The sequence below is a fragment of the Schistocerca serialis genome, chromosome 1, assembly GCF_023864345.2.
Source record: "Schistocerca serialis cubense isolate TAMUIC-IGC-003099 chromosome 1, iqSchSeri2.2, whole genome shotgun sequence".
Lineage (NCBI taxonomy): Eukaryota > Metazoa > Arthropoda > Insecta > Orthoptera > Acrididae > Schistocerca > Schistocerca serialis.
In genome coordinates, this window is record NC_064638.1 from 134,426,253 (window position 1) to 134,453,071 (window position 26,819).

Below are 26,819 nucleotides of genomic sequence, written 5' to 3' on the forward strand. Positions count from 1 at the left end.
CCATAACACCATCGTCTCCGAATTTTACTGTTGGCACTACACACGCTGGCAGTTGACGATTTGCCATACCCACACTATGCTATCGGATCGCGACATTGTGTACCGTGATTCGTCACTCCACACAACGTTTTTCTTTTGTTCAGTAGTTCAATGTTTACACTCCTTATACCAAGAAAGGCGATGTTTGGCCTTTACCGGCGTGGTGTGTGGCTTATGAGTAGCCGCTCTACCATGATATCGAAGTTTTCTCACCTCCCGCCTAACTGTCGTAGTACTTGCAGTGGATCCTAATGCAGTTTCGAATTCCCGTGTAATAGTCTGGATAGATGTCTACTTATTACATATTACTTCAACTGTCGGCGGTCTCTGTCAATCATCAGACGAAGTTGACCTGTACGCTTTTGTGCTGTACGTGTCCCTTCACGTTTCCACTTCACTATCACATTGGAAGCAGTGGACCTAGGTATGTTTAGGAGTGTGGAAATTTTGCGTACAGACGTACGAAACAAGTGACACTGAGTCACCTGACCATGTTCGAAGACCGTGAGTTCCACGGAGCGTCACATTCTGACCTCTCACGATGTCTAATGACTGCTCATGTGGAGTACCTGGCAGTAGGTGGCAGCACAATGCACCTAATATGAAAAAGTATGTTTTTGGGGGTGTCCGGTTACTTTGGATCCCATAGTTATCTTTCAATAACTGCGGCATCGTATCTGTTGAGAAGAGCATGGTACTGGAATCTGATCAGTAGAACGGGAGCCAATGGTGCGATGCGTATCACTGGTTCACAGATTTCACTGGGCAACATAGCTCTATTTATCTACTTCTCTTATCCATCGTGGGTTTTCATTTGGCCATTTATGCAAATTAGTACGCCTCTGTAGCTACATGGTCAGCATGTGTGACGACTATGAGGAAGTACGCGTTCGATTCGCGGTTCCTTTATGGAGGGGAAATTAGAAAGGGACGCATTCAATCCCAATGATGCTGTACGAAGATCCATAAGTAAAAGCTTCATTTTACGGGAAAATAATAACATGGGAAAGCGGTGTGATGACCAAAAGTCCTCCAAAACTGCATCCGAATGAGGCCATTAACAGAAGATGACAAGTCGGCCAGTCGGTACTGAATGATGCCACAGTAGGCGATTTTCTCCAGCGAAGTTGAATAAACTTTGTCGCTCCAGGAACAGAACTAATTGATCAGATCTCCGAATCTGTGGTCATTAACGCGCGTCTGTGGAGTGGCGTTCGGCATGGAGTATCGTATCCTGATGGCGGAATAGTTTCACTGCCAATATTTGACCAGCAAGAGCAGGACAGGTTACGGCACAAATTTCCTGATCACCAGTCATTGCGCCAATGTCCCGAACTAAATTCCAAACCTCTCCTCAGTTTCTCATGACGTGAGGGCATCTGCCTATGTTGATGGTTATCCATTCACCGGATGGGGATGCAGATTTCGGTGGCCCCCTTGGTGCTATTCGACAGGCGTAAACACACTTCCACACTATACAGGTGCACACTCGTGACTTCATACAAAGTCGCAGTAATGCAATGGCAGCCATCGCCGTTAAGACCTTGCAATGAGCGTTGATGCTGGATTCCTTCATTTGCTCCCCAGAAAATGTTTTTTGTGGAATAACCCTGGCCGGCCGCTGTTGCCGAGCGGTTGTGGGTGCTTCGGTCTGGATCCGCGCTGCTGCTACGGTTGCAGATTCGAATCCTGCTTCGGGTATGGATGTATGTGCTGTCTTTAGGTTAGTTAGGTTTAAGTAGTTCTAGGTCTAGGGGACTGGGGACCTCAGATGTTAAGTCCCATAGTGCTCAGAGCCATTTTGAATAACCCTGACTTGATCCAACCGGAATGTGCCACTCTGGGTTGAATTAGTCTCCCCGTAAAGTTTCCGACCTCTACTGTCACTGTGGAATGGGGCACGGCCGTTTTGTTCACGGCTATTATCTCTTCCTAGCAGATGAAGCTACAATAGTGCAGCTGCAACTGAGGGTTTTCTGAGCTCTCTGGGAGACGGTTTATTAACTACAACATGCGCCGTGCGCCCCCGTTTAATTTGGCGTGATTCCCGCGGATTTGTAATCCCTCTGGCCGCAAGAGCGCATGGAGCGTTACTGTCGCCGGTAGACGGCAGGTCGGAGGAGAAGGGAGTTAAGGACTGCGGTGACGTGGAGAAGACTCCAGTGTGACACGGACGGCGAGAAGCGCAAGTGAGGCGTCGCGTTGTTGCGGCCAAGCGTCTGCCGCGGCCCGTTCGCAAGAGTGGTGCCTTTGATCCTTTGCTCACCGCGGGTTTGGCGGGGCCGAGTGTTGGTCGCAGCCGTGAACATTGCTCGTTAATGGCTGCTTTGGCAGGACGTGCAATATTCTACTTGTCCTCTGCTACTGAAGTTACAAGCAGTTTGTGGCCATTGTGGTGCCGGATTGGAGTCCGGTCTGACCTTCGCAAGTATTGGGCGCGGTGACATCTGCTGGATGATACGCTGTGGGTTTCCGACTACAAATAATCCTTGTTGGATCCTTCTCTCAGCTCTCTCTAAGCAAGCGCTGGATTTTACGAGAAATTACGGTGAGCATCCGATTAGTGTGCACTTCATTTTGCGCCGTCTGGTGGCTATTTCGACTCCGCATCCAAGTTACCCGTTCTCATGTATATAAATGTATTTGTGAAATTTTGTCTGATACTACGTGAGTCCAGTTCTAGCCGGCCGCTGTGGCCGAGCGATTCTATGCTCTTCAGTCTGGAACCGCGCGACTGCTACGGTTGCAGGTTCGAATCCTGACTCGTGCATGGATGTGTGTGATGTCCTTAGGTTAGTTAGGTTTAAGTAGTTCTAAGTTCTAGGGGAATGTTGACGTCCGATGTTAAGTTCCATAGTGGTCAGAGCCATTCGAACCAAGTCCAATTCTCTCAATGTGTGTGGGCTTGCGGCTGTCTCTATTTCAAACTGATGTTATTAAAATCTAAGGGTAGAGAATCCAGATGTAATTCTTCAGATTTACGAATTGTACTTTATAGTCAGTGAAAATTGTTGAATCTACCTTATTTCTGAGGCATTTCTATAGTTGCCTGTCGGCTAGTATAACGACCTCGAGCTGTTAACTAAATTCTTTGTATTAAAAAAAAACAAAAAAAACTGAAGAACAATTTCTGCATTTGTTGTATGTTTAATTTTTATGAGATCCCCTCCTATACCCGCAGGACGGGACAGATAGTTTAGTTTGTGGAAAGGAGTCAAAATGAGTGGCTGTCAGTTTCACTCGAAGATACTACTTTATTACTTTATTCATTTGACAAATATTACAAGAGTAAAGAAAACATCAAAAACAGAGCAAGTCAAAATTTAATTTTTAGAACTTACTTCCCGGCTAAATGTGCTATTAATTCTCACGCCTTAAGGGCAAGACAACTTTTATTTAAAATCGGCTGAAGGCCAATCACTTAAGACTCATAAACAAGAATTTGAAGTTTAAAAGGCAGAAGGCTTTATCTCATCAAAACATTTCTCTGAATTAGGCTGAATGCCCAAACAGTCTCACGCCGTAAGTGCAAACCGACTTTGATTTAAAATCGGCTGGAGGCCAATAATTTTAGAACCACAAACAAGAATCTGTATAAAAAAGTTAAAGGCCTTATCTCAAATCATTTCTTAAAATGAGGCTGAAGGCCCAAACAACCTCACGCCTTAATGGCAAAACAACTTTAATTTAAGATCGGCTAGAAGCCATACATAAACAAACAACATGGACAAATAAGAAAGGGCAGTACATCAAACGGCGCTCAGACGTTTCGAAAGGTCGGCCTGGAATTCAGACTCTAACGCTCGGTTAGGCGATACAGGTAGTCGGCCCAACAACAGCCGAAAACTACAAGCGCGAGGCCAAAGATAGTACAAGGGTGCGAATATCGACTCACGCTGCTGCTGCGACTCACGAAGAGAGAGGATAACAGCATAATCGCGATACCGCGGGAGACTAATCATAGAATGGCAACCAAGGTTGAATGCAAAGCGTAACACGAGCCAGCCAAGGATCATTTTACTAAATAATTAACGAGCCGTCTCTGTGGTTCAGCATAGGTGGTTGTTTCTCTTGTTAACTGTGATCTTGATAATTATGTCTGAGTACCATGACTGAAATTTATTGTAAAGGTTTCTAGTACTGTGGTAGCGGCAACCGCCGTACTATGTTAGTAGAGGAGGAGGCATTACTGTTACTGGCATCGCCTCTGCCGCCGCCTCTATCGTCATAAATTTCTGGGTTCGCTCGTTCTCACCTTTTCAACATTATTCACAGTTTCCATAAGAAGTGGGAAAAAATGTGAAATTAAGTAGATTGGGAAAATATCCACAGAAAACGGAATAGCATAAACTGAAGTCTGACGAATACAGTAACCATAATCCGTTTATTTTTTTCAGCAATAACAAGTTGCTTTTAAAGTCAGTTAGCAATCAGATATTACAAATTACGATAAATTTAATTTTCTCTTTGAAGAATGTAAGATGGTGTACCCACAAGAAACTGAAACTAATTTTTTGATGGGCAGAGCTTTTGTTGTACCAAGTTTTGTCGCCAGGAGTGCAGTAAATGCATTAAGCCGAGTAGCATTGCTGAAGGAGGTCACGACGGGTTTCCACAGAGTTTATAGAGATAATTGTTTTTGTGTTTGTCGTTTTTTTGATGGCTGATTTTCGTGAACAGCGTGTAGGTTAAACTCTGCTTTTTTTCTCGGAAAAAGAGGAACAAGGCCGATTCTGTTCAAAATGGTTCAAATGGCTCTGAGCACTATGGGACTTAACATCTGTGGTCATCAGTCCCCGAGAACTTAGAACTACTGAAACCTAACTAACCTAAGGACATCACACACATCCATGCCCGAGGCAGGATTCGAACCTACGACCGTAGCAGTCGCGCGATTCCTGACTGAGCGCCTAGAACCGCTAGACCACCGTGGCCGGCGCCGATTCTGTGGGAAAAGCACATGTCTCTGAGTGGTTTTCCGGTTTCAAAAATGGTGAAACGTCAGTTGACGACGAACCTCTTTCTGGTCGTCCTTCCATAGCCCGAACACATGAAAATGTTGAACACATTCGTGCAATCAACAACAAAGATCGACGACGGACCATTGAAGAAATTATGGAACTGTCTGCAGTAACTTACGGGGTTAAGACAAAAGATTTGAAAATGAGATCGGTGGCAGCCAAATTCGTACCGCGTTTGCTGACTGCTGAACTAAAGCACGCGTTGAAGCACGCTGTGCTTAAAAGGAAGAGTCCCGACATGATCCATACCTTCGTTCAAATTATCGCAGGTGACAATACTTGGTGCTACACTTATGGTCGTGAATCAATGCAACAATCAAGCCAGTGGAAGACTTCAAGTTCGCTTCGTCCCAAGAGAGCTCGTTAGGTGAAATCAAACATTACGACAAATCTGATTTGTCATCGATGGCTTACCTGAAGATGACCGGCAGGTGACTGTTGAAATGTCGTGAAGTGAACTTTACGAGGACTAGCTGCAATCCCGAAATCACTTCGAACATTTCATTCGTCGGGAAAATTTTAAATTTCACAACTCTGATTTGTTTTTTCGATGTGAGCGGAGACGTTTATTCAGAGTTTGTTCCGCAGGGTCAGACAGTTAACCAGGTTTTCTAATTGGAAGTTCTGAAAATATTGCACAGCAGTGTGCCTAATTTGTGCCAGTCGGGCTACTGGTTTTTCCATCATGACAATGCCGCTGCTCATACAGCCGTGTCTGTACAACAGACCTGACGTCGCAGTCTTTGGTTTGCTCTACCCACAACATTGTCTATGTGATCGTTACAATTTAGGGTATTTGTAATTATAATCCATAAGTATTTAATTGAATTTACAGCCTTCATATTTGTGTGCCTTATCGCATAATCGAAATTTAGTGGATTACTTTTAGTGCTCATATGAATAACTTCACACTTTTCTTTATTCAGGGTAAATTACCACTTTTTGCACAATACAGATATCTTATCTAAATCATTTTGCAATTCGTTTTGATCATCTGATGACTTTCCAAACGGTAAATGACAGCATCATCTGCAAGCAACCTAAGAGGGCTACTAAGATTGTCTCCTATAAAGTTAATATAGAACAGGAACAATAGAGGGCCTATAACACTTCATTGGGGAGCGCCGGGTATTACTTCTGTTTTACTCGATGACTTTCCGTCTATTACTACGAACTGTGACCTTTCTGACAACACGAATCTAGTCTCCAAGTGGGGCGATATTCCACAGGCATCAGTTTGGTTAGAAGACGCTTGTGAGGAACGGTGTCGAAAGCCTTCAGGAAATCTAAAAATACGGAATCAATTTGACATCCCCTGTCGATAGCACTCATTACTTCATGAGTATAAAGACCTAGTTGTGTTTCGCAAGAACGATATTTTCTGAATCCGTGCTGACTTGTGTCAATAAACCTTTTTCTTCGAGGTACTTCATAATGTTCTAATACAGTATATGTTCCAAAACCCTACAGAAAATCGACGTTAGTGATCTGGGCCTGTAATTAAACGAATTATTCCTACTTCCCTTTTTGGGTATTTGTGTGACTTGAGAGATTTTCCAGTCTTTAAGTACGGATCTTCCTTTGAGCGAGCGGTTGTGGAGCTATTGTATCAGCATACTCTGAGAGGAACTTGACTATTATACAATGTGGACCAGAAGCCTTGTCTTTATTAAGTGATTTGAGCTGCTTTGCGACATCGAGTATATCTACTTCTATCTTCCTCATCTTGGGCAGTGTTCTTGATTGGAATTGGAGAATATTTACTTCGTCTTCTTTGGTGAAAGAGTTTCTGAAATCCGTGTTTAATAACTCTGCTTTAGTGACACTGTCATCAGTGACTTCACCATTGTTACTACGCAGTGGAGGTATTGACTGGGTGTGCTTTATGTATGATCAAAATCTCTTTGGGTTTTCTGCGAGATTTCGAGATAGAATTTCACTATGGAAAGTACAAAAAGCATCTTTCGTTGAGGTACGTTCTATATTTCGAACTTCTGTAACACTTTGCCAGTCTTGGGGATTTTACGTTCTTTTAAATTTGACATGCCTTTTTCGCTGCTTCTGGAACAGCGATCTGTCCCGTTTTGTGTACCATGGGGGATAAGTACCAGTTAATGTGATTGTACGAAATGAAACTCTAGCAGTAGCCGTCCAACAGTAAAACCAATTGCGAACAGTTACTGCTGTAAGCTAATGGGTCTATGATTGCATATTAAAGAAATTAACCAAGAGTCTGTTCCAGTAAGTTCAGCACCACTTAAGAGAGCTTAGTAAAATTTTTATTACTACACTCCTGGAAATTAAAATAAGAACACCGTGAATTCATTGTCCCAGGAAGGGGAAACTTTATTGACACATTACTGGGGTCAGATACATCACATGATCACACTGACAGAACCACAGGCACATAGACACAGGCAACAGAGCATGCTCAATGTCGGCACTAGTACAGTGTATATCCACCTTTCGCAGCAATGCAGGCTGCTATTCTCCCATGGAGACGATCGTAGAGATGCTGGATGTAGTCCTGTGGAACGGCTTGCCATGCCATTTCCACCTGGCGCCTCAGTTGGACCAGCGTTCGTGCTGGACGTGCAGACCGCGTGAGACGACGCTTCATCCAGTCCCAAACATGCTCAATGGGGGACAGATCCGGAGATCTTCCTGGCCAGGGTAGTTGACTTACACTTTCTAGAGCACGTTGGGTGGCACGGGATACATGCGGACGTGCATTGTCCTGTTGGAACAGCAAGTTCCCTTGCCGGTCTAGGAATGGTAGAACGATGGGTTCGATGACGGTTTGGATGTACCGTGCACTATTCAGTGTCCCCTCGACGATCACCAGTGGTGTACGGCCAGTGTAGGAGATCGCTCCCCACACCATGATGCCGGGTGTTGGCCCTGTGTGCCTCGGTCGTATGCAGTCCTGATTGTGGCGCTCACCTGCACGGCGCCAAACACGCATACGACCATCATTGGCACCAAGGCAGAAGCGACTCTCATCGCTGAAGCCGACACTTCTCCATTCGTCCCTCCATTCACGCCTGTCGCGACACCACTGAAGGCGGGCTGCACGATGTTGGGGCGTGAGCGGAAGACGGCCTAACGGTGTGCGGGACCGTAGCCCAGCTTCATGGAGACGGTTGCGAATGGTCCTCGCCGATACCCCAGGAGCAACAGTGTCCCTAATTTGCTGGGAAGTGGCGGTGCGGTCCCCTACGGCACTGCGTAGGATCCTACGGTCTTGGCTGCATCCGTGCGTCGCTGCGGTCCGGTCCCAGGTCGACGGGCACGTGCACCTTCCGCCGACCACTGGCGACAACATCGATGTACTGTGGAGACCTCACGCCCCACGTGTTGAGCAATTCGGCGGTACGTCCACCCGGCCTCCCGCATGCCCACTGTACGCCCTCGCTCAAAGTCCGTCAACTGCACATACGGTTCACGTCCACGCTGTCGCGGCATGCTACCAGTGTTAAAGACTGCGATGGAGCTCCGTATGCCACGGCAAACTGGCTGACACTGACGGCGGCGGTGCACAAATGCTGCGCAGCTAGCGCCATTCGACGGCCAACACCGCGGTTCCTGGTGTGTCCGCTGTGCCGTGCGTGTGATCATTGCTTGTACAGCCCTCTCGCAGTGTCCGGAGCAAGTATGGTGGGTCTGACACACCGGTGTCAATGTGTTCTTTTTTCCATTTCCAGGAGTGTAAAAGATAGCTTCAAAACAACTTTAACAGAACATATAATAATAAAACCTCTGTCTTTCAAATGAGGACAGCGCCAGATAATATAAAACAACTTTAACAGAACATATAATAATAAAACCTCTGTATTTCAAATGAACACAGCGCCAGATAATATAAAAAAGCGACATAAAACTGACAGAAGTCAGTGCTGTTGGGCACAGGGCGAAACCCACTAAAGAATTTAAGCACGGGCTATGAAAAATTTTTTACAGACCTGTAGATGCCCACCTTTATCACAGTGAAGTTGGGTTCAATCTTTATTCAACCTCACAGAATAGCCCTCCATTAGCCAAAACGCTTACCAACGTGACATCAAAAAAGGCTTTTAGCACCCACCGTATTCAATTTTTGTGAGCCATAAAAAGCCGCCAGCCAGTGTGGTTAAACAGTCGACAGCAACTTGGCGCATCCTTCATACTGGACGCAGTATCTCCAAACAACGCCTACGCGATGGGTTCATAACACTTCATGCTGAGTAAGTGCCCTTCCGTTAGCATTGCTCCCAGACATTTCCAACTCAACTCTCATTGTATATGTATGCCTACACATTGCTCAATCTCCACTTCTGTCAGCCACAACTTCTAAAGTACATTACTTCATAACACTACCTAGTGCCTACCGTAAAACTGAAATTCGAACGGAGCCTAGCATGCCGCTAGGTTTTTCAACCATCATATTCACCCGTGTGTGACATAACTGTCAACCTGAAGTATATTTTTTTCCTCCTGCAGGCAACGGCGCTCTACAGAAAGTCGTGCATAACAAAATGTCGAGAGAAGATGATCAATAGTCAGTCTCCCGAAGGTACAAGCAAAAGTTTAAACCCAGAGTATTGCCAATGAAAACACTGGAAAGTCCAATTGCTGGTCACGGAGTCGGAGGCCACGTCTCATTGGTATAGAGCTCAAGAATGATTTAGGTCCGTAGCTGGCATCTCCTGGCTGTAGAGATCGCCCTGGACGTCGTCGACGTCGTAGATGCGGCTCCAGAATAATATCGTGATTGTGGGAATGCTTTCGCAATCGGCACCGTTCCAGGATACTCACTCAAAGGGAACTGCTGGAACGTAGCCCAAGCACCAGCCCAAATACCGTCCAGGTGCCAAGTCGTTGCAGGTACTATTTTCGATCATGTGCGATGCGGAGGAAAAATACGTGACTGATGACCTCAGAAGTAGAGTCCCATAGTGCTCAGAGCCATTTTTGAAAGATACGTCTGCTAGAGGCAGTGATCTCTGGCGGCGCTTGGGTTACCAACAGGTTGCTGGGGGGAGTACGACCGTCCAATTTCGGCTGTGTGAAGAGCTGTCGCTGTGAGGTCTATGGATGCATTATTCATCTATGTTGTTGGTTGCTAGCTGACTAGGTGCAAGGCCTCAACACAGCAGTTCTAGAAACGCTAAGGCACGGAGATGATTCTGTAAGAGAGGGATGGGCAGTATCTGCTGCATAAAGTTCTCTCTGACGGTATCACAGCCACAGATCAGGAACAACGCAGTACACCAAGAGAACAATTGGAGGAACCGTATAACACAGCCACCTTTACCTGCCTTTTTCCACAAGAGAATGTTATTTTAACGGTTGCAAAAAGAGAAGACTCCTAGTGAAATCTGGTTTCCCAGGACAGAGCCGATCAGGTTGTGGAAAGGGGCCGAGGTCAATTACTGTTAGTTATACCAGAACACACACGACTTTATTCCTCAAACCAATGCACAGTTTTCTATTTAAAACAACAAAGGTCAGTTCACAGGTGGGGGCCCAAAGAACTTCTCCAGAATAAGTTTAAAAGATTGCCTTTAAAACATCATGATTTAGAGCAACGGGTGAAGGCCTTACTTAAGTAAAATTAAATATCTTCTCGGATGAAGGCCAAAATAATGTTTCAGATCAGCTAAGGATATTCTTTGAAAGCCAAGCATTTAAAAATTCCGGCTAAAGGCCATGTTAAGGAAAATTCAAGTTAATTCTTTGGCTAAAAGCCCAATTAAAAACAAAATTTTTCTTGACATACTAAAAGAGAGACTTTAAAGACAGTCTTTTACACAGGACAATAGAAAAACATCTTAAGAAAGCTTGAAGTATCTTGTCGGCTGAAGGCACAAACAATTACTCGAGAATAGTTGAAGACCGGCCAGAGTGGCCATGCGGTTCTAGGCGCTACGGTCTGGAGCCGAGCGACCGCTACGGTCGCAAGTTCGAATCCTGCCTCCGGCATGGATGTGTGTGATGTCCTTAGGTTAGTTAGGTTTAATTAGTTCTAAGTTCTAGGCGACTGATGACCTCAGAAGTTAAGTCTCATAGTGCTCAGAGCCATTTGAACCATTTGAGAATAATTAAGGACGACCTTAAGATAAACATTTACAGAACACGGCTGAAGGCCATTTCAAGAATTAAATAGAAACCATACAGACAAGGATTTACATATTATAGCCACAGATTCTGAAACGTTCTGATTGAAAGCCTAAATACAGAGCAACAAGAATTTTCAATGAAACACGACTGAAGGCCTAATCTTAAAGTTGTTATGAAGTTCAGCTGAAGGCCATATACTAAACATAAAACAGACAATATTAATTCACAGCTGAAGGCCTGGCACAGTACCTGCGACCAAATAAAATGACAATCACAAACAACAAACAGTGGTGGTCAGAAGTGTTCCAAGGATCGGCCTGGGGAGGAAACACTAACCACAGTTAAGATGAGTCAGCCAGCCAAGCGTAACACTAAACAATAGGGTTGCAGCACGACCTACGGACAGCCTAATCAATTCCCTTCCACCCGACCAACAGCACGACAACCAAAAGTATCAGCGAAAACGAGGACCACAGCAGGATTATGTCTTAATAATAAATGACGTATTAACACAGGCACATTGAACACTCAAAGAAAAAACGAGAACAACACCAAGCTGTCGAACTACATGCCGTGCCGGACAGCATCAACACGGAGAAGAAAACACACTGCCGAAAGACTACGCTAACGACCAGGGCAGGTAACCGGAACGTTAATGGCTTCAAGGCAGAAGATACCGCTGGTGCACTTCACTGAAAAATTATAATCATTTCAAAGGTTAAACACCATGCAGGGAGACGGCTGCAAAATTTGCCGTCTGCAACACACCATCACGTTTCTGCTTGCGGGGACAGCCCAGGATGCAACAACCAGCAGTCAATAAAGACATGTCACAAAGGTTGAACTTCCATGACAGGTTCACTGATTCCTCAACTCCAGTATGCAGGTGAGGTGGGCAACGAACTTTGCAAAGATAAAGATGGGGCCCCTCCACGCCCGCACCAACGTGGTGACCAAACCAAAAGTTCTACTGTCACCTCCGTAAACATGTTAGTTGTCTGGTATGTGGATCACAGGATGCTGGGCTGTGATGTTGCCCGTGCGTCTGGGTAAGGCTACGCATTAACACGGTCCATCAGGTGATAGATAGTGGACGAAACGCGAGTGAGGGTAGCGATTTGAAGAGCAGAGGAAAAAAAGTGCCATGGCTCGTGCCGTGGGAAAAAAACCTCTGCGACAGTGGGATGGGTAGTAAGAGCAGTAGTGGCTTACTAGCTGCGATAGTTCATGCAAGGTTGGATTTGTTAGTATAGGTATCATGCATCATTACCATGACAAGCGATGGCGATGTGTCCCAGTTGTTGCTGCTGCTGCATTCCTGGAACAATCAAGATCATTATACAGTAGTGGGAGATCGGCCATAGATCATCTCACTGTGTGGGGGATGTGTGGAGCTTGTTTGCATGCAGTGTACGGTACGGCTTCCCTGTGTGGTGCCAGTTATTCGGCAGTGTACTCCAATCCAGCTGGATATCCAGTAATGGGTCTGATTAACAGGGGCTCGCCTGTGCCGTTATGTTTGCGTATGCTTGGCCATAGATGTTATGTCCTTACAAGTATGTCTTTTGGTCTTTTATGTTTCCATCTATGGTTGTGGTCGTAGTTCCCCAGATTCAGAATAAACGGGTTCTGCGAATGTCTGGAGTTTCTGTATAGTCTTGTGGTGAGTTTGTGGATTACCTCCGTGAGAGTCTCAAGTCGGTATTCCCGGTGAAGGTCCGCGATGCGTGTGTATCGTGGAGCATTGCTTATGATTTTGAGTACTTTGTTGTTCTCGCAACTAGTGCCACACAACTCCGACCGGGGCTGCACGCCGCCAGCAGCCCCGGCCTGACTACACACCACAGAGACTTCCTCGCTGCTCCGCAGCAACTAACCAACTGCCGCACACGCCATGACACGGAAATATAACTGCCACGCCAAAGAATTTACAGCAGTACTAGTATCGATAATCTCTGCTGCTACCACTGATGGATGCAAATGAGCAACTCATTCAGATAGTAACTGAGGTAGCAATTCGACGCCACTCGAAGGTAGCAAAATGCCCAAAGGGAAAAACGGAATTAATGCGAGCCGACCACAAAAATGGTTCAAATGGCTCTGAGCACTATGGGACATAACTTCTGAGGTCATCAGTCCCCTAGAACTTAGAACTACTTAAACCTAACTAACCTAAAAACAACACACACATCCATGCCCGAGGCAGGATTCCAACCGGCGACCGTAGCGGTCTGGTGGTTCCAGACTGTAGCGCCTAGAGCCGCTCGGCCACCCCGGCCTGCAGCCGACCGCAGCTCACCTGGATCACACGAAATAGTTGGCATCACCACATATTAAGAGAAATAATATACAACACTTCAGGCTGAGCAGTATACCAATAGTTTGGAAAACTGTCAACAAAATAATAAAATCCACGAATAGGATCCTATTAGGTACAAATTCTTGCAGGCCAGTTTCTCTCACAATGTAAGCTGCATACAGAAAGGTGAGTCAGTGGCTATGAAGTGTAAACCACCGATGAGATGGTAATTCCATTGCTTGTAAGAAGGTGTGGCACCTAGAACAGCGCTTAAGATCAAATATCGCCGTTACAGGGACATGGGAGCACTCCCAGGTGACAAGGTGTACACTTGCAACTTCACTGCTGACTGCAGTCGGTCGTGCTGAGATAAATTTGGTCTTAAAAAGAAGATAAAATGGTTGTTGTGCGTTTCCCGACGGCGGAAGGATTGTGGGGAATGGAAATTCACCGCAGAATGGCACAAGTGCAGGAAGAGGAATGCATGTCCCTTGACACCGTCAAGGTGTTGGACACGCGATTGAAGGAAGACGAATGTCTTTTGCTGGTGGCACGTGATCTGAAACACCCCACTGATGACCAACAGCTGGGTGATCTCATTATGGAGACTTGTTATAGTGACCGCCATTACCCCAGAGGTCGGATTGAGCGTTGGAGACGTGCCAACGAGGTTATGACGTCAGTGATTAGAGACACTGTGTGTAGGATATATTTCCTAATACACAGGAGAGTTTTAAAAAAAACTACATCAATCGCTACGTGATAGCAAGAAGTGACTCAAACTGCATATGTGGGGAATCAGGATTCCCAGAGCACGTCGACCTTTCCTGTAAGCAGTTCAGTAATATAGCGTAAAAAGACGCACATAGAAAACCACTAACACAAGACACCACATATAGCACAGTTAATGAATACTCATGGGAACACTAACTGCACTATCTGAAACGATATCCACAGCACTACACACTGAATACTTGAACAGAAGACGATACTGTGGACTAAAGTATGTGGCACTAAGACAAACTACACAAGGCAGATAAGGACAAATATCAATGAACTAGCAGGAGACGAGGACGCATTTAGTGTAAGACTTTGCTGATTAACAAATAAATGTATAGATATAAACTCAGTATGGACATAGACCAGTTATTGTATTCAAGTGTCACTATAAACTTGTAAATAAACATATACAGAATAAAAGCTTCCCAAAACCTTGGCTTTCCACCAAGTAAAACAAATCGCTCCTTCTGATTTTTCCTGTATGAGAAAATTCAGTCGGAACTAGATACATATAGGGTGTAACGAGTATAAGTGAAGATATTTCTATTGACGAATGAGAATGTTGTACCGAACTACATTACATGAGTGTTTACCTCATTTACAGGAAAATAATTATAGCTATTTAAAGACACATATATTTAGGTGGTTAGTACGTCCCCGTACATGTGGCAAGAGCAAGCAGTTAACGCTTATTTTACCCTAGGCAGTAGGTCACGTCTTTCACTGCGGACGTGTGGATACAAAACGGGTAGTCGTACTCAGAGGCATCGGTCACTTCGCGGTCCAGTTACGGCTATACAGAAAACATGAGCTCGTAAAGCTTGTGACGTATTTGTGGACAGACTGTGTGACGCAGGGAAAACAAACAGGACACTGATGTGTGTACATATTAAGGTACCATATATAAAAATTTCTGCACTCATACCCATTTTATCCTGTGTATCTTTACATAAATGTATATATTTCATTTAGATATTAGTAAATGTAAACATAGTTCACTGAATAATGGGAGTATTACAGTTAGGATAAAAAAGTAAAATACAAGTTTTAAAGGCTACCGGGTATCTATGGCTCTCAACAGAATATTCTAAGGCTTTCACCTCCAGACGCCAAGGTGGCGGACGAACCTCTGTGTTTTACTCTATCCTATATTCTGCTTATCTTCATAAAAAGAAAACAATTTTTATAATTTCCTGATTCCCAAAACAAGTATATTTTTGTGTTTTCAACACTGCAGCACAGTCAGCAATCGTGATAATCTAATATATCAGAAACTATCAGCCTCGACTGCGGTAATGAAAGCAACCTTTACTTAGGTTTCAGCCCAAGTAACTGAGCCTTCTTCAGAGGATATACCTGTATCTATAAAATGTCTAAGAGGGCATGGTCTACAAATCGGCTTTTTTAGTTTTATTTCTAGACCATGACCTCTTAGAAATATTATAGATTCACGTATATCTTCTGAAGAAGACTTAAATACTTGGGCTGAAACCTAGGTAAAGGTTGGTTTCATTACCGCAATCGAGGCTGATAGTTTCTTATATAATATATTTTTGTAAATTAAAGTATAAATGCTTCATATGAAAAAAAATTTAAAAGAGGAAAAGAGAAAAACATGTCTCCTCCTAACGAGGACAGGCGACGGCGCACGTACATGGCAGGAAAAAAATTAGTACACCTGCCGGTAACGGCATATGCCGCCTGGGGGATAGCAGATTTACTAACAATGGCTTCGTCGTCGTCCGCCAACAGATAGCTTAGTGACATAATTACCAGAGCGCCGTCTGTGTTTACCCTTTGACAGGCAAAAGGTAATGCAGTACGTAAAGGGAGATGGAAATCTAATAGTCATGGGGAACTGAAATAAAACAATCAAATCCATCAATACGATCCTGTCAGATACAAAACCTTACATTCCAATTGTGGGGGAAGGAGTAGAAGAAAAGATTACAGGCGAGTATGGGTTTGGGACAAGGAATGATGGAGGAGAAAGACTAAATGAGTTCTATAATAGCTATCAGTTAGTGATAGCGAGTATTCTGTTCAAGAAACACGAGAGGATGAGGTATACTTGGAAAAGGCCGAGCGCCACTGGAAAATTTCAGTTAGATTACATCGTGATCAGACAGAGATTCCGAAACCAGATACTGGATTTTAAGGCGTATCCAGGAGCAGATATAGACTCAGATCACAAGTGATGAAGAGTAGGCTGAATTTTAAGAGATTAGTCGGGAGGAATCAATACGCAAAGAAGTGGGATACGGAAGTACTAAGGAAAGACGACATACGCTTGAAGTTCTCTAAGGCTATAGATACAACAATAACGAGTAGCTCAGTAGGCAGCACAGTTGAAGAGGAGTGAACATCTGTAAAAACGGAAATCAGGAATTGTTAACAAAAACATAGGTACAAAGAAAGTAACTGCGAAGAAATAACTGCGAAGAAACCGTGTGTAACAGAAAAAATATTTCAGTTGATAAATGAAACAAGGAAGTGTAGAAATGTACAGGGAAATTCAGGAATGCAGAAATACAAGTCGCTGAGGAATGAAACAAAAGTGCAGGGAAGCCAAGGCGAAATGGCTGCGTGGAAAACGTGAAGAAACCGGAAAAGAAATAATTGTCGGAAGGACTGACTCAGCATACAGGAAAGTCAAACAACCTTCCATGAAGTCAAAAGCAAAGGTGGTAACATCAAGAGTGCAGCGGGAGTTCCTCTATTAAATGCAGAGTAGAGAGCGGATACATGGAAAAAGTACACTGAAGGCCTCTATAAGGGAGAACATTTGTCTGATGCGACAGAAGAAGGAATGGAAGTGATTTAGAAGAGACAGGGGATCCAGTATCGGAATCAGAATTGAAGAGAGCTTTGGAGGCGTTAAGATCAAACATTGTTGAAGGGATGGATAACATTCCAACAGAATTCCTAAATAATTGGGGGTAGTAGCAACAAAACAACTTTCACGTACGTGTGTAGAACGTATGAGTCTGGCGTCATGCCATCTGACTTTCGGAGAAATATAATTCACACAGGAGAGGTTGAAAAAACTGCTTAGTTGTACTTTATTTTCACACGACCGGTTTCGGACTGTTATAAGCCCATCCTCAGGTGTCGTAGCTGTGCTGTGGTCCCCGAGCGCCGCGTGCACCAGGCGCGGCGTGCTGCCTATGAGCGCAGAACAGGGGGTCATCATTCACACAATTCCGAAGACTGCAAGAGCTGACGAGTGCGAGAATTATCGTGCAATCAGTTTAACACCCCATGCATCAAATTTACTTACAAGAATAATATACTGAAGAAGGGAAAAGAAAATCGAGGATGTGTTGACGACCAGTTTAGTTTTAGGAAAGGTAAGGGCACCAGATAGCCAATCCTGACGTTGTGGTTGATAATGGAAGCAATGCTAAATAAAAAATCAAGCACGTCGAATGTTGAAAGGTGGACTTATAGGGTAAGCAATGAGGTGGTTCTGCGCAGAATCGGAGAGGAAAGGAATATGTGGAAAACACTGACAAGGGGAAGGGACAGGATGATAGGACATCTGTTAAGACATGAGGGAATGACTTGGTACTAGAGAGGGCTGTACAGGGCAGTAACTGTAGAGGAAGACAGAGATTGGAATACATCCAGCAAATAATTGAGGACGTATGTTGTAAGCGCGTATGTTGGCACAGGAGAGGAATTCGTTGCGTGTCGCATCAAGAAGATTGATGGTTCAAAAAAATAAAAAAAAGGTAGAATCTGACAGCCAGAAGGCTCAGTGTGGTGCAAAGATGTGAAACAAGCAAGCAACCTTGCCATGGAGACGCACTCGTGCTCCCTTCTGCCAACTGAGAGAGTTTGAAAGCGGTCAAATAGTGGCCTTCCGAGTGGTGGGACGGTCCTTCCGAAGATCTGCCATGCATGTTGGACATACTGCATCAATTGTGCAGCGGTGCTGGTATCAGTTGTCGCGTGAGCATTCTCACACCCGTCGACGACTTTCTGGACGGCCGCCAGGATTTTCGTATTGTAAGGGCAGCAGTGGGCGATCGCACAGGTACCACAGAACGAGTAAGAGAGCTTGTAGGGCCATAAACAACAGAAACCTTAGCGAACTGGTTATTGGCAGTGGGAATAGGGACACTTACACCTCTATCCCGCCTTCCACTCACACCATGGCATCGACTTGGAGGGAGCGACAGGTGCCACCAGGGGATCACTTGGAAGATGGAAGAAGCTCCTCTGTGATGAAAGAAGATTCTGACCGCACGCAAGTGATGGTCGTTTCCCATAAGACACACACCTGGGGAGCGATGTTTCGTCGAGTTCGTTTGTCCAAGACACACTTGTGTGTAGACCTTTTATGTTTTTAGAAGGGACGCTAACCCGCGCTTAGTACTTTCAGAATGGTTTAGATCCGTTATTTTGCCGTTCTTGCAAAAGGAATGTGATGTTTCAACAGGATAACGCTGTCGCACGCACTTCTCGTTAAATTCAACGTGCTCTGCACGGCGTGAAGCAACTTCCTTGGCCAGCATGACCTCCAGACTTACCTCCAATCAAGCAAGTGTGGAATGTGGTAGGACGAGAAGTGACTCGTGCTACTTGTCAACCAACAATTCTTACACGTAAACGTCCAAGAAGGCATGGCATAACATATCGCAGAACATCTATACAATTGACTGCATGGCAGAATCAACGTCTGCATTTCCGCCTATGTAGCCTATACCGTGTAGTATAGAGTGTTGCAGCATGGATCGACAAGTGGTACCTTAGAATCACTTGTGCTATTGATATGTTAAAGTAATCATTTCATGCACTCCATATGCACTGTTGCAACAATAAATCTTGAGTAAACTGGACACATTTAAAAGGGTGTACTATTTTTTTCCGCCAGATTAGCACTTTGGGATGGGGATGACGTCTTGGCAGACTTAATCCTCAGTTTTGTAGTGGCAACTTCTGCCACTGAATGTAACAGCAACCCCAAATGTAGCGGGAAGAGGTATAAGGCACCATATTAAGACGCATCCGAGCTTTCCAAGTGAATTTATTGTTTCCAACTACACTGCCCCTGTTGCTCTCGATCTGCGTCACTGGGTCCCACAATGCTGAGGACACCACTTCACTGTCTGCGAAACGGCTTAGCGTGGAATGGCTGCCTCAGTGGCCCGTGCACGCACTGCTGTGAGTCAACCTTGTATGGCAGTGGAGTTGCATCATCATCATTAGGATGACGGCAGTTGACTCAGAGGTCTGCGTCCCTGCCGACTCAGCGCCACTGGGTGTCAGCCGCAGGCAGCCAGCTGCGTGGTTCTCACCAGCATGGCTAAGATTGCGCCAACAAGTACTTGCGATCCAGAGTCCAACTCTGCGGCCCTCGCCTCAGAATGCCTCCAGCGTGTGTCAGAAACCAGGACAACTACCTGTGATAGAAAGCTGTGGCCTCTATTCTACTTCACAACTGTTGGTATGCATAACTCACTGCAAACTGGCCCGCACCTACCGGTAACTTGTGCTCAGAATATTGCACAAAACTAACTTTCCCTATCCTAAACGGTGGTGCCGCTACAGGGTAAAGCACAATGGCTAACAGACCTAAATGGCAGGCAATAGGGCATTCGGCAGTCGGTCATGAAAGTACAGCAGTAATGAAAAATATATTCGCTGTGGTTTCAGTCATGGTGAAAGGGAATTAAATTCATCGCATTAATTTTTATATGTTGCAAGGATTTATCTGTGTCGCCGGCCGGATTGGCTGAGCATTTCTAGGCGCTTCAGTCTGGAACCACACGACTGCTATGGTCGCAGGTTCGAATCCTGCCTGGGGTGGGGATGTGTGTGATGTCCGTAGGTTAGTTAGGTTTAAGTAGTTCTGAGTTCTAGGGAACTGATGACCTCAGCTGTAAAGCCCCATAGTGCTCAGAGCCATTTGAACCATTTATCTGTGTCGATCACATGCAACCTTTTATCATTTCCTTTTGCACTGCCTTTATGTCACTCTTCGACATTCTTCAGTCCCCAAGACTTAGCGGAATTATTAGCATCTCTGAAAATATTCAGCGTAGCGCTGGACGAAACGTCAGGTACGAAGAACTTTCAAGGACCACGACTACACAGCCGGAAGATTCATCAGCAGCTGATCACTTCACTGCTTGGTAGTAGTCTTCTCGCATATCTCACGTACTTCCATATTACATGTTAAATCCTGCGCAGTTGTCAAAGGTGGGGTGTCTAGGAAACCTGCTTTCTCGGATCGTAGACAACAATTCAAGCAAATCGTATTAAATAGTTTTATTACAGAAAATAAATAACAATACATAACTTTGAGAAATACAGATGTGAAGCAAGCGAAGGGCGACATGCAAAATAAACAATGTTCTTCAGTACACAATGCCTATGTCGCTGGTCTTGAAGTGCCTAATCTTGGTGCTACTGTAGAAGTGGGCTGTGGCCAATCAGCGTGGCACTTATGCCTTCTTCGCATAGAGGCTGCTGCCATAGTGTTGTCGTCCTGGAGAGGGGTCGGTCAGCGTGCAATTGGCTGACATCTGCTTCTCAGCCATCTCTGCTCTCTTGTTTCCGGCTGGCGTGCCTTGACTTTACGCCGTAACATTACGTAAAGCGAATTACAAAAAGAAGGAAAAACGATTAGAAGACAGTGGCATGTGTCTATTTGGCTCTACCATTTCTGGAAAGAGTAAATAAGAGAAGAACCCAACGAACATTTTTTGATTAATGTTCACACAAGTATTAACCTAGGAATAGTAAGGACACTAGAAATACAGACATCTTGTGTGATTCAGTCAAAACTGAACTGATGCCAGAACTTTGTGTGGCTCTATTAAGTTACTGGAATCTTTTCATGAAGTTTTAACTGCATTATGGGGAAAAGTATTTGCCAACAACAGGATAGAAATTAAGCAACCCAAAATTAAGTGAAGTGGAAAAGCGACAATGCAGTCGTAGGTTCTAATTTGTAATAACAGCATGGAAATTTTGTTGTTATCAGAATACGAAATTAGTGAATAACAGCAGATCATCCACAATTTGATAATGAGTTTGAGAGTGCAAGTGAATAGAGTTACAGAGAAGTTTTACGGTAAGATATTCTTAACATACTGCGGCTGCAATGATAATGGCAATAAAAGCTTTCTTCTAATCATAAAACATGTTATAGGAATTTAGTTACAAGGAACGTACATTTATGAGAGTTACAAAACATGAGTGATAATGCGCCTGGAAAATAAAAGGTTTGTTCTACTCATAAATGCTGTAATACTTCCGGCTGCATTATTGCAGCAGACTAATGTTGTCAACAATGAACTCATTAATAAATCCAAAATTTTAAGTAATGGTGAACATTACAAGGTGAAGCTACAATACCAAACAAAAGATGCTGTGATAGTTGCAACAGTTTTATCACAAAGAACATATGGTACAGGAGATAAATCTCCTTAACCAAAGTCAGTAAACTGCAGTATTGACATTGTAATTACGTTCACAACACACAAAATACTGAACATTGCTTTTTAGGAAATTTACAAGATAATTACAGAACAAATACACCGAAATTTCGTACATGGAGTCTTTAACATAAATAAGCTTTTGCCCGGAACTTCCTTTTCTCGTATGTCTTTCCTATATGCTACGTTAAATATATACTGCATGGAATAAAACTCGTGTTTTAGAAAGATAAAATTACGTTAAGTGCTTTCCCACATGTTAGTTACAATTTGCTTGTAAAATTCGAAGCAATATTTAAAAACATAATTCCCCTCGCTTGATCATCAGGAGAAATTTCAGAGCTGAAAATATGCTGGATAACTTTGAAACTTGAAATTTTCCGCGAGAGTCGACTTTTCGATCCGATTATGCAAATGCTGGTAGTTAGTGCTTTGTAGATCCAGCGTTGTTCACCGTACAACTGTTCTCAACGCAAATGGAAGACAGAGGCCTAATTGCAAGTCGTTTGTTATTTACAACGGTAGTCGACAGATATTCCACAGGTGTCACAAACAATGCAATGGCAACTTGGTGAATATTAGAATATCGTGAGTGTGTATAGGAAACATGATGCACTACGATGGGAGCGCAGACGGGGGGGTGGTGTAGCGATATCTTCTTACCGTGTAAACGGCCTTCGTGAAGTTAACTATACAACAGAGCCACGATGGACGCTGAAATCTGGTTTCGCAGGACAGAGCGGATCAGGTTGTGGAAAGGGGCCAAGGTCAGTTACTGTTAATTATACAAGAACACATACAACTTTATTTCTGAAACCAATGCACAGTTTCGTAAAAAAAAAAAAACATCACTGTGAAACCACAAGGACGAAACAATTTGACAAACAGAGAGTTGCCACAAGCGGTCGGCCACCAAATACACGTCGTCCGATGAGACGGCCGACCGAACGATCAATCCAGGTCGTTCCCACACAAGTCGCGTGTGTCGGCGACGGTCGGGGGAGTCTTGGCTGTCCGAAGCTGACTGCATCTCCAACCCGACTCAACACCATGTCCGTTCGGAACTCGGAGACACGGCGACCCGGACACATTGGCTCGGACCCATGCAGGCAGAGGTAACTCTTGCACATTGGCCACGCACGTCTGGCACGATGACTAAATGACGAGGCCCAGAAACGGTCAAAAGACCCAATGTTGCCCGAGGAGACGACCCACCAACGGTCGTTCCGCTCCAATCTCCTTCCGTCGGACAGTTCACGTGTGTCGCCAGCGGTTGACAAGCACTGGCTGTCCGCACCTCTCTGGCACTCAGCCACCGACTCACTGCTGCTGTGTCCCGACTTCTCTGCTGGTGCGCCCCGCCTCAACTCCCTACAGACATACGACGACCCGGAAATAGTAGGGGTCGCTCCAGAGATGGTACGACAGTGCACTTGTCGATTAGCGTTGCTGCTGCCACTGACGGGCAAGCAAACCAGCAACCTAGTGACGCCAATAAATCGAATTAAAAAAAAACAAAAAACAAAAAAAACACTAGGCGACAGAACCACAAAACAAGACAACGAGCAATAAACGGCATGAGCGCTAGCCGCACACGGCTCAGGAGCGTTACTGGATGGATGGAAGAATTACAGTTCTACAGGACATTCGATATACAGGAAACACTTGCATTAGCATTTGTAACTTTTGGATCTCGAGACGCTGGAGCCAATTTAGGTTATCAGCAGCATTAGATACAGTTAACGTTGCCCGGCTAATGTCGGACACTGACAGCCTGTAGACGACACTGATTATTAACAGAAATTTTTGAAGCCTCTTTGAGACGGAATTCGCAACAACTTTCAAGAACATGCAGCAGACTCTCCTTAAGTTAAGGATGGTTGCAGTCACTGACGTGTAATTTGGATTTTGGTGATCCCAAGACCACGACGCAAGTCCAGTTGTACAAGATGCAGAAGGTTAAGAAGAACAACAAGCCGGAATTGCCCCTGTATGAATTTCGATATTTCATCGCAATGGCACATGTCGTTAATTACACTGATGAAACACAAACTAATTGGAAATGAGAGGTACTTTATCACCATGTTCACTGCCAGAGCTCTCGGGAAACCGATGAACTCAATTCTTATACATTTACTTGTCTTTACAAATATTCTAAATTAAGTAAGTACGTTGTAACGCCAATGACGCTGTCGTTTACCGTCTAATGAACGAGCGGCGTAGAGTAGTGGTTAGTACACTGGATTAGCATCGGAGGGACGATGTCTAGTAATTAATAGCTTAAGAATCGGAAACTTGATTCAAAATCAAAAACTTGGTTGGTGCGTAATAATCAAAATAAGAGTTGTAATAATAAAGAAGAATACTAAGTACTGATAAGATCCAAATACAATGAAGTGAAGTACATCATATGAGCTCCGACAGCTTTATATTTGGAGTGCGAGACAAGTCACTTGGGAGGCATGAATCTGCATGTTGTTGTTGTTGTTGTGGTCTTCAGTCCTGAAACTGGTTTGACGCAGCTCTCCATGCTACTCTATCCTGTGCAAGCTTCTTCATCTCCCAGTACCTACTGAAACCTACATCCTTCTGCATCTGTTTGGTGTATTCATCTCTTCGTCTCCCTCTACGGTTTTTACCCTCCACGCTGCCCTCCAATACCAAACTGGTGATCCCTTGATGCCTCAGAACGTGTCCTACCAACCGATCCCTTCTTCTAGTCAAGTTGTGCCACAAACTTCGCTTCTCTCCAATCCTATTCAGTACTTCTTCATGTTATCTGATCTGCCCATCCAATCTTCAGCATTATTCTGTAGCACCACATTTCGAGAGCTTCTATTCTCTTCTTGTCCAAACTATTTATCGTCCATGTTCCACTTCCATACATGACTACACTCCATAGCGACTTCCTGACACTTAAATCTATACTCGATGTTAACAAATTTCTCTTCTTCAAAAATGCTTTCCTTGCCATTGCCAGTCTACATTTTATATCCTCACTACTTCGACCATCATCAGTTATTTTGCTCCCCAAACAGCAAAACTCCTTCACTTCTTTAAGTGTCTCATTTCCTAATTTAATTCCCTCAGCATCACCCTACTTAATTCGACTACATTCCATTATCCTTGTTTTGCTTTTGTTGACGTTCATCTTATACCCTCCTTTCAAGACACTGTCCATTCCGTTCAGCTGCTCTTCCAAGTCCATTGCTGTCTCTGACAAAATTACAATGTCATCGGCGAAACTCAAAGTTTTTATTTCTTCTGCATGGATTTTAACACCTACTCCGAATTTTTCTTTTGATTCCTTCACTGCTGTTCAATATAGAGATTGAATAACATCGGGGAGAGGCTACAACCCTGTCTCACTCCCTCCCCAACCACTGCTTCCCTTTCATGTCCCTCAACTCTTATAACTGCCATCTGGTTTCTGTACAAATTGTAAATAGCTTTTCGCTCCCTGCATTTTACGCCTGCCACCTTCAGAATTCGAAAGAGAGTGTTCCAGTCAACATTGTCAAAAGCTTTCTCTAAGTCTACAAATGCTAGAAATGTAGGTTTGCCTTTCCATAATCTAGCTTCTAAGATAAGTCGTAGGGTCAGTATTGCCTCACGTGTTCCGATATTTCTACGGAATCCAAACTGATCTTCCCCGAGGTCGGCTTCTACTAATTTTTCCATTCGTCTGTAAAGAATTCGCTTTAGTATTTTGCAGCCGTGACTTACTAAACTGATAGTTCGGTAATTTTGACATCTGTCAGCACCTGCTTTCTTTAGGATTGGAATTATTATATTCTTCTTGAAGTCTGATGGTATTTCGCCTGCCTCATACATCTTGCTAACCAGATGGTAGAGTTTTGTGACGACTGGCTCTCCCAAGGCTGTCAGTAGTTCTAATGGAATGTTGTCTACAACCGGGACCTTGTTTCTACTCAGGTCTTCCAGTGCTCAGTCAAACTCTTCACACAGTATCATATCTCCCATTTCATCTTCATCTAAATCCTCTTCCATTTCCATAATATTGTTATCAAGTACATCACCCTTGTATAGACCCTCTATATAATCCTTCCACCTTTCTGCTTTCCCTTCTTTGCTTAGAACTGGGTTTCCATCTGAGCTCTTGATATTCATACAAGTCGTTCTCTTTTCCCCAAAGGTCTCTTTAATTTTCCTGGAGGCATTATCTATCTTACCCCTAGTGAGATGAGCCTCTAAATCTTTACATTTGTCCTCTAGCCATCCCTGCTTAGCTATTTTGCACTTCCTGTCGATCTCATTTTTGAGACGTTTGGATTTCTTTTTGCCTGCTTCATTTACCGCATTTTCATATTTTCTCCTTTCATCGAACAAATTCAATATTTCCTCTGTTACCCAAGGATTTCTACTAGCCCTCGTCTTTTTACCTACTTGATCCTCTGCTGCCTTCACTACTTCATCCCTCAAAGCTACCCACTCTTCTTCTACTGTATTTCTTTCCCCCATTCTTGTCAATTGTTCCCTTATGCTCTCCCTGAAACTCTGTACAACCTCTGGTTTAGTCAGTTTATCCAGGTACCATATCCTGAAATTACCACCTTTTAGTAGTTTCATCAGTTTTAATCTAAAGTTCATAACCAACAGATTGTGGTCAGAGTCCACATCTGCCCCTGGAAATGTCTCACAGTTTAAAACCTGGTTCCTAAATCTCTGTCTTACCATTATATAATCTATCCGAAACCTGTCACTATCTCCAGGCTTCTTACATGTATACAACCTTCTTTCATGATTCTTGAACCAAGTGTAAGCTACGATTAACTTATGCTCTGTGCAAAATTCTACCAGGTGGCTTCCCCTTTTATTTCTTAGCCCCGATCCATATTCACCTAATATGTTTCCTTCTCTCCCTTTTCCTATTGACGAATTCCAGTCACCCATGACTATTAAATTTTCGTCTCCCTTCACTATCTGGATAATTTCTTTTATTTCATCATACATTTCTTCAATTTCTTCGTCATCTGCAGAGCTAGTCGGCATATAAACTTGTACTACTGTCGTAGGCGTGGGCTTCGTATCTATCTTGGCCACAGTAATGCGTTCACTATGCTGTTTGTAGTAGCTTACCCGCATTCCTATTTTCGTATTCATTATTAAATC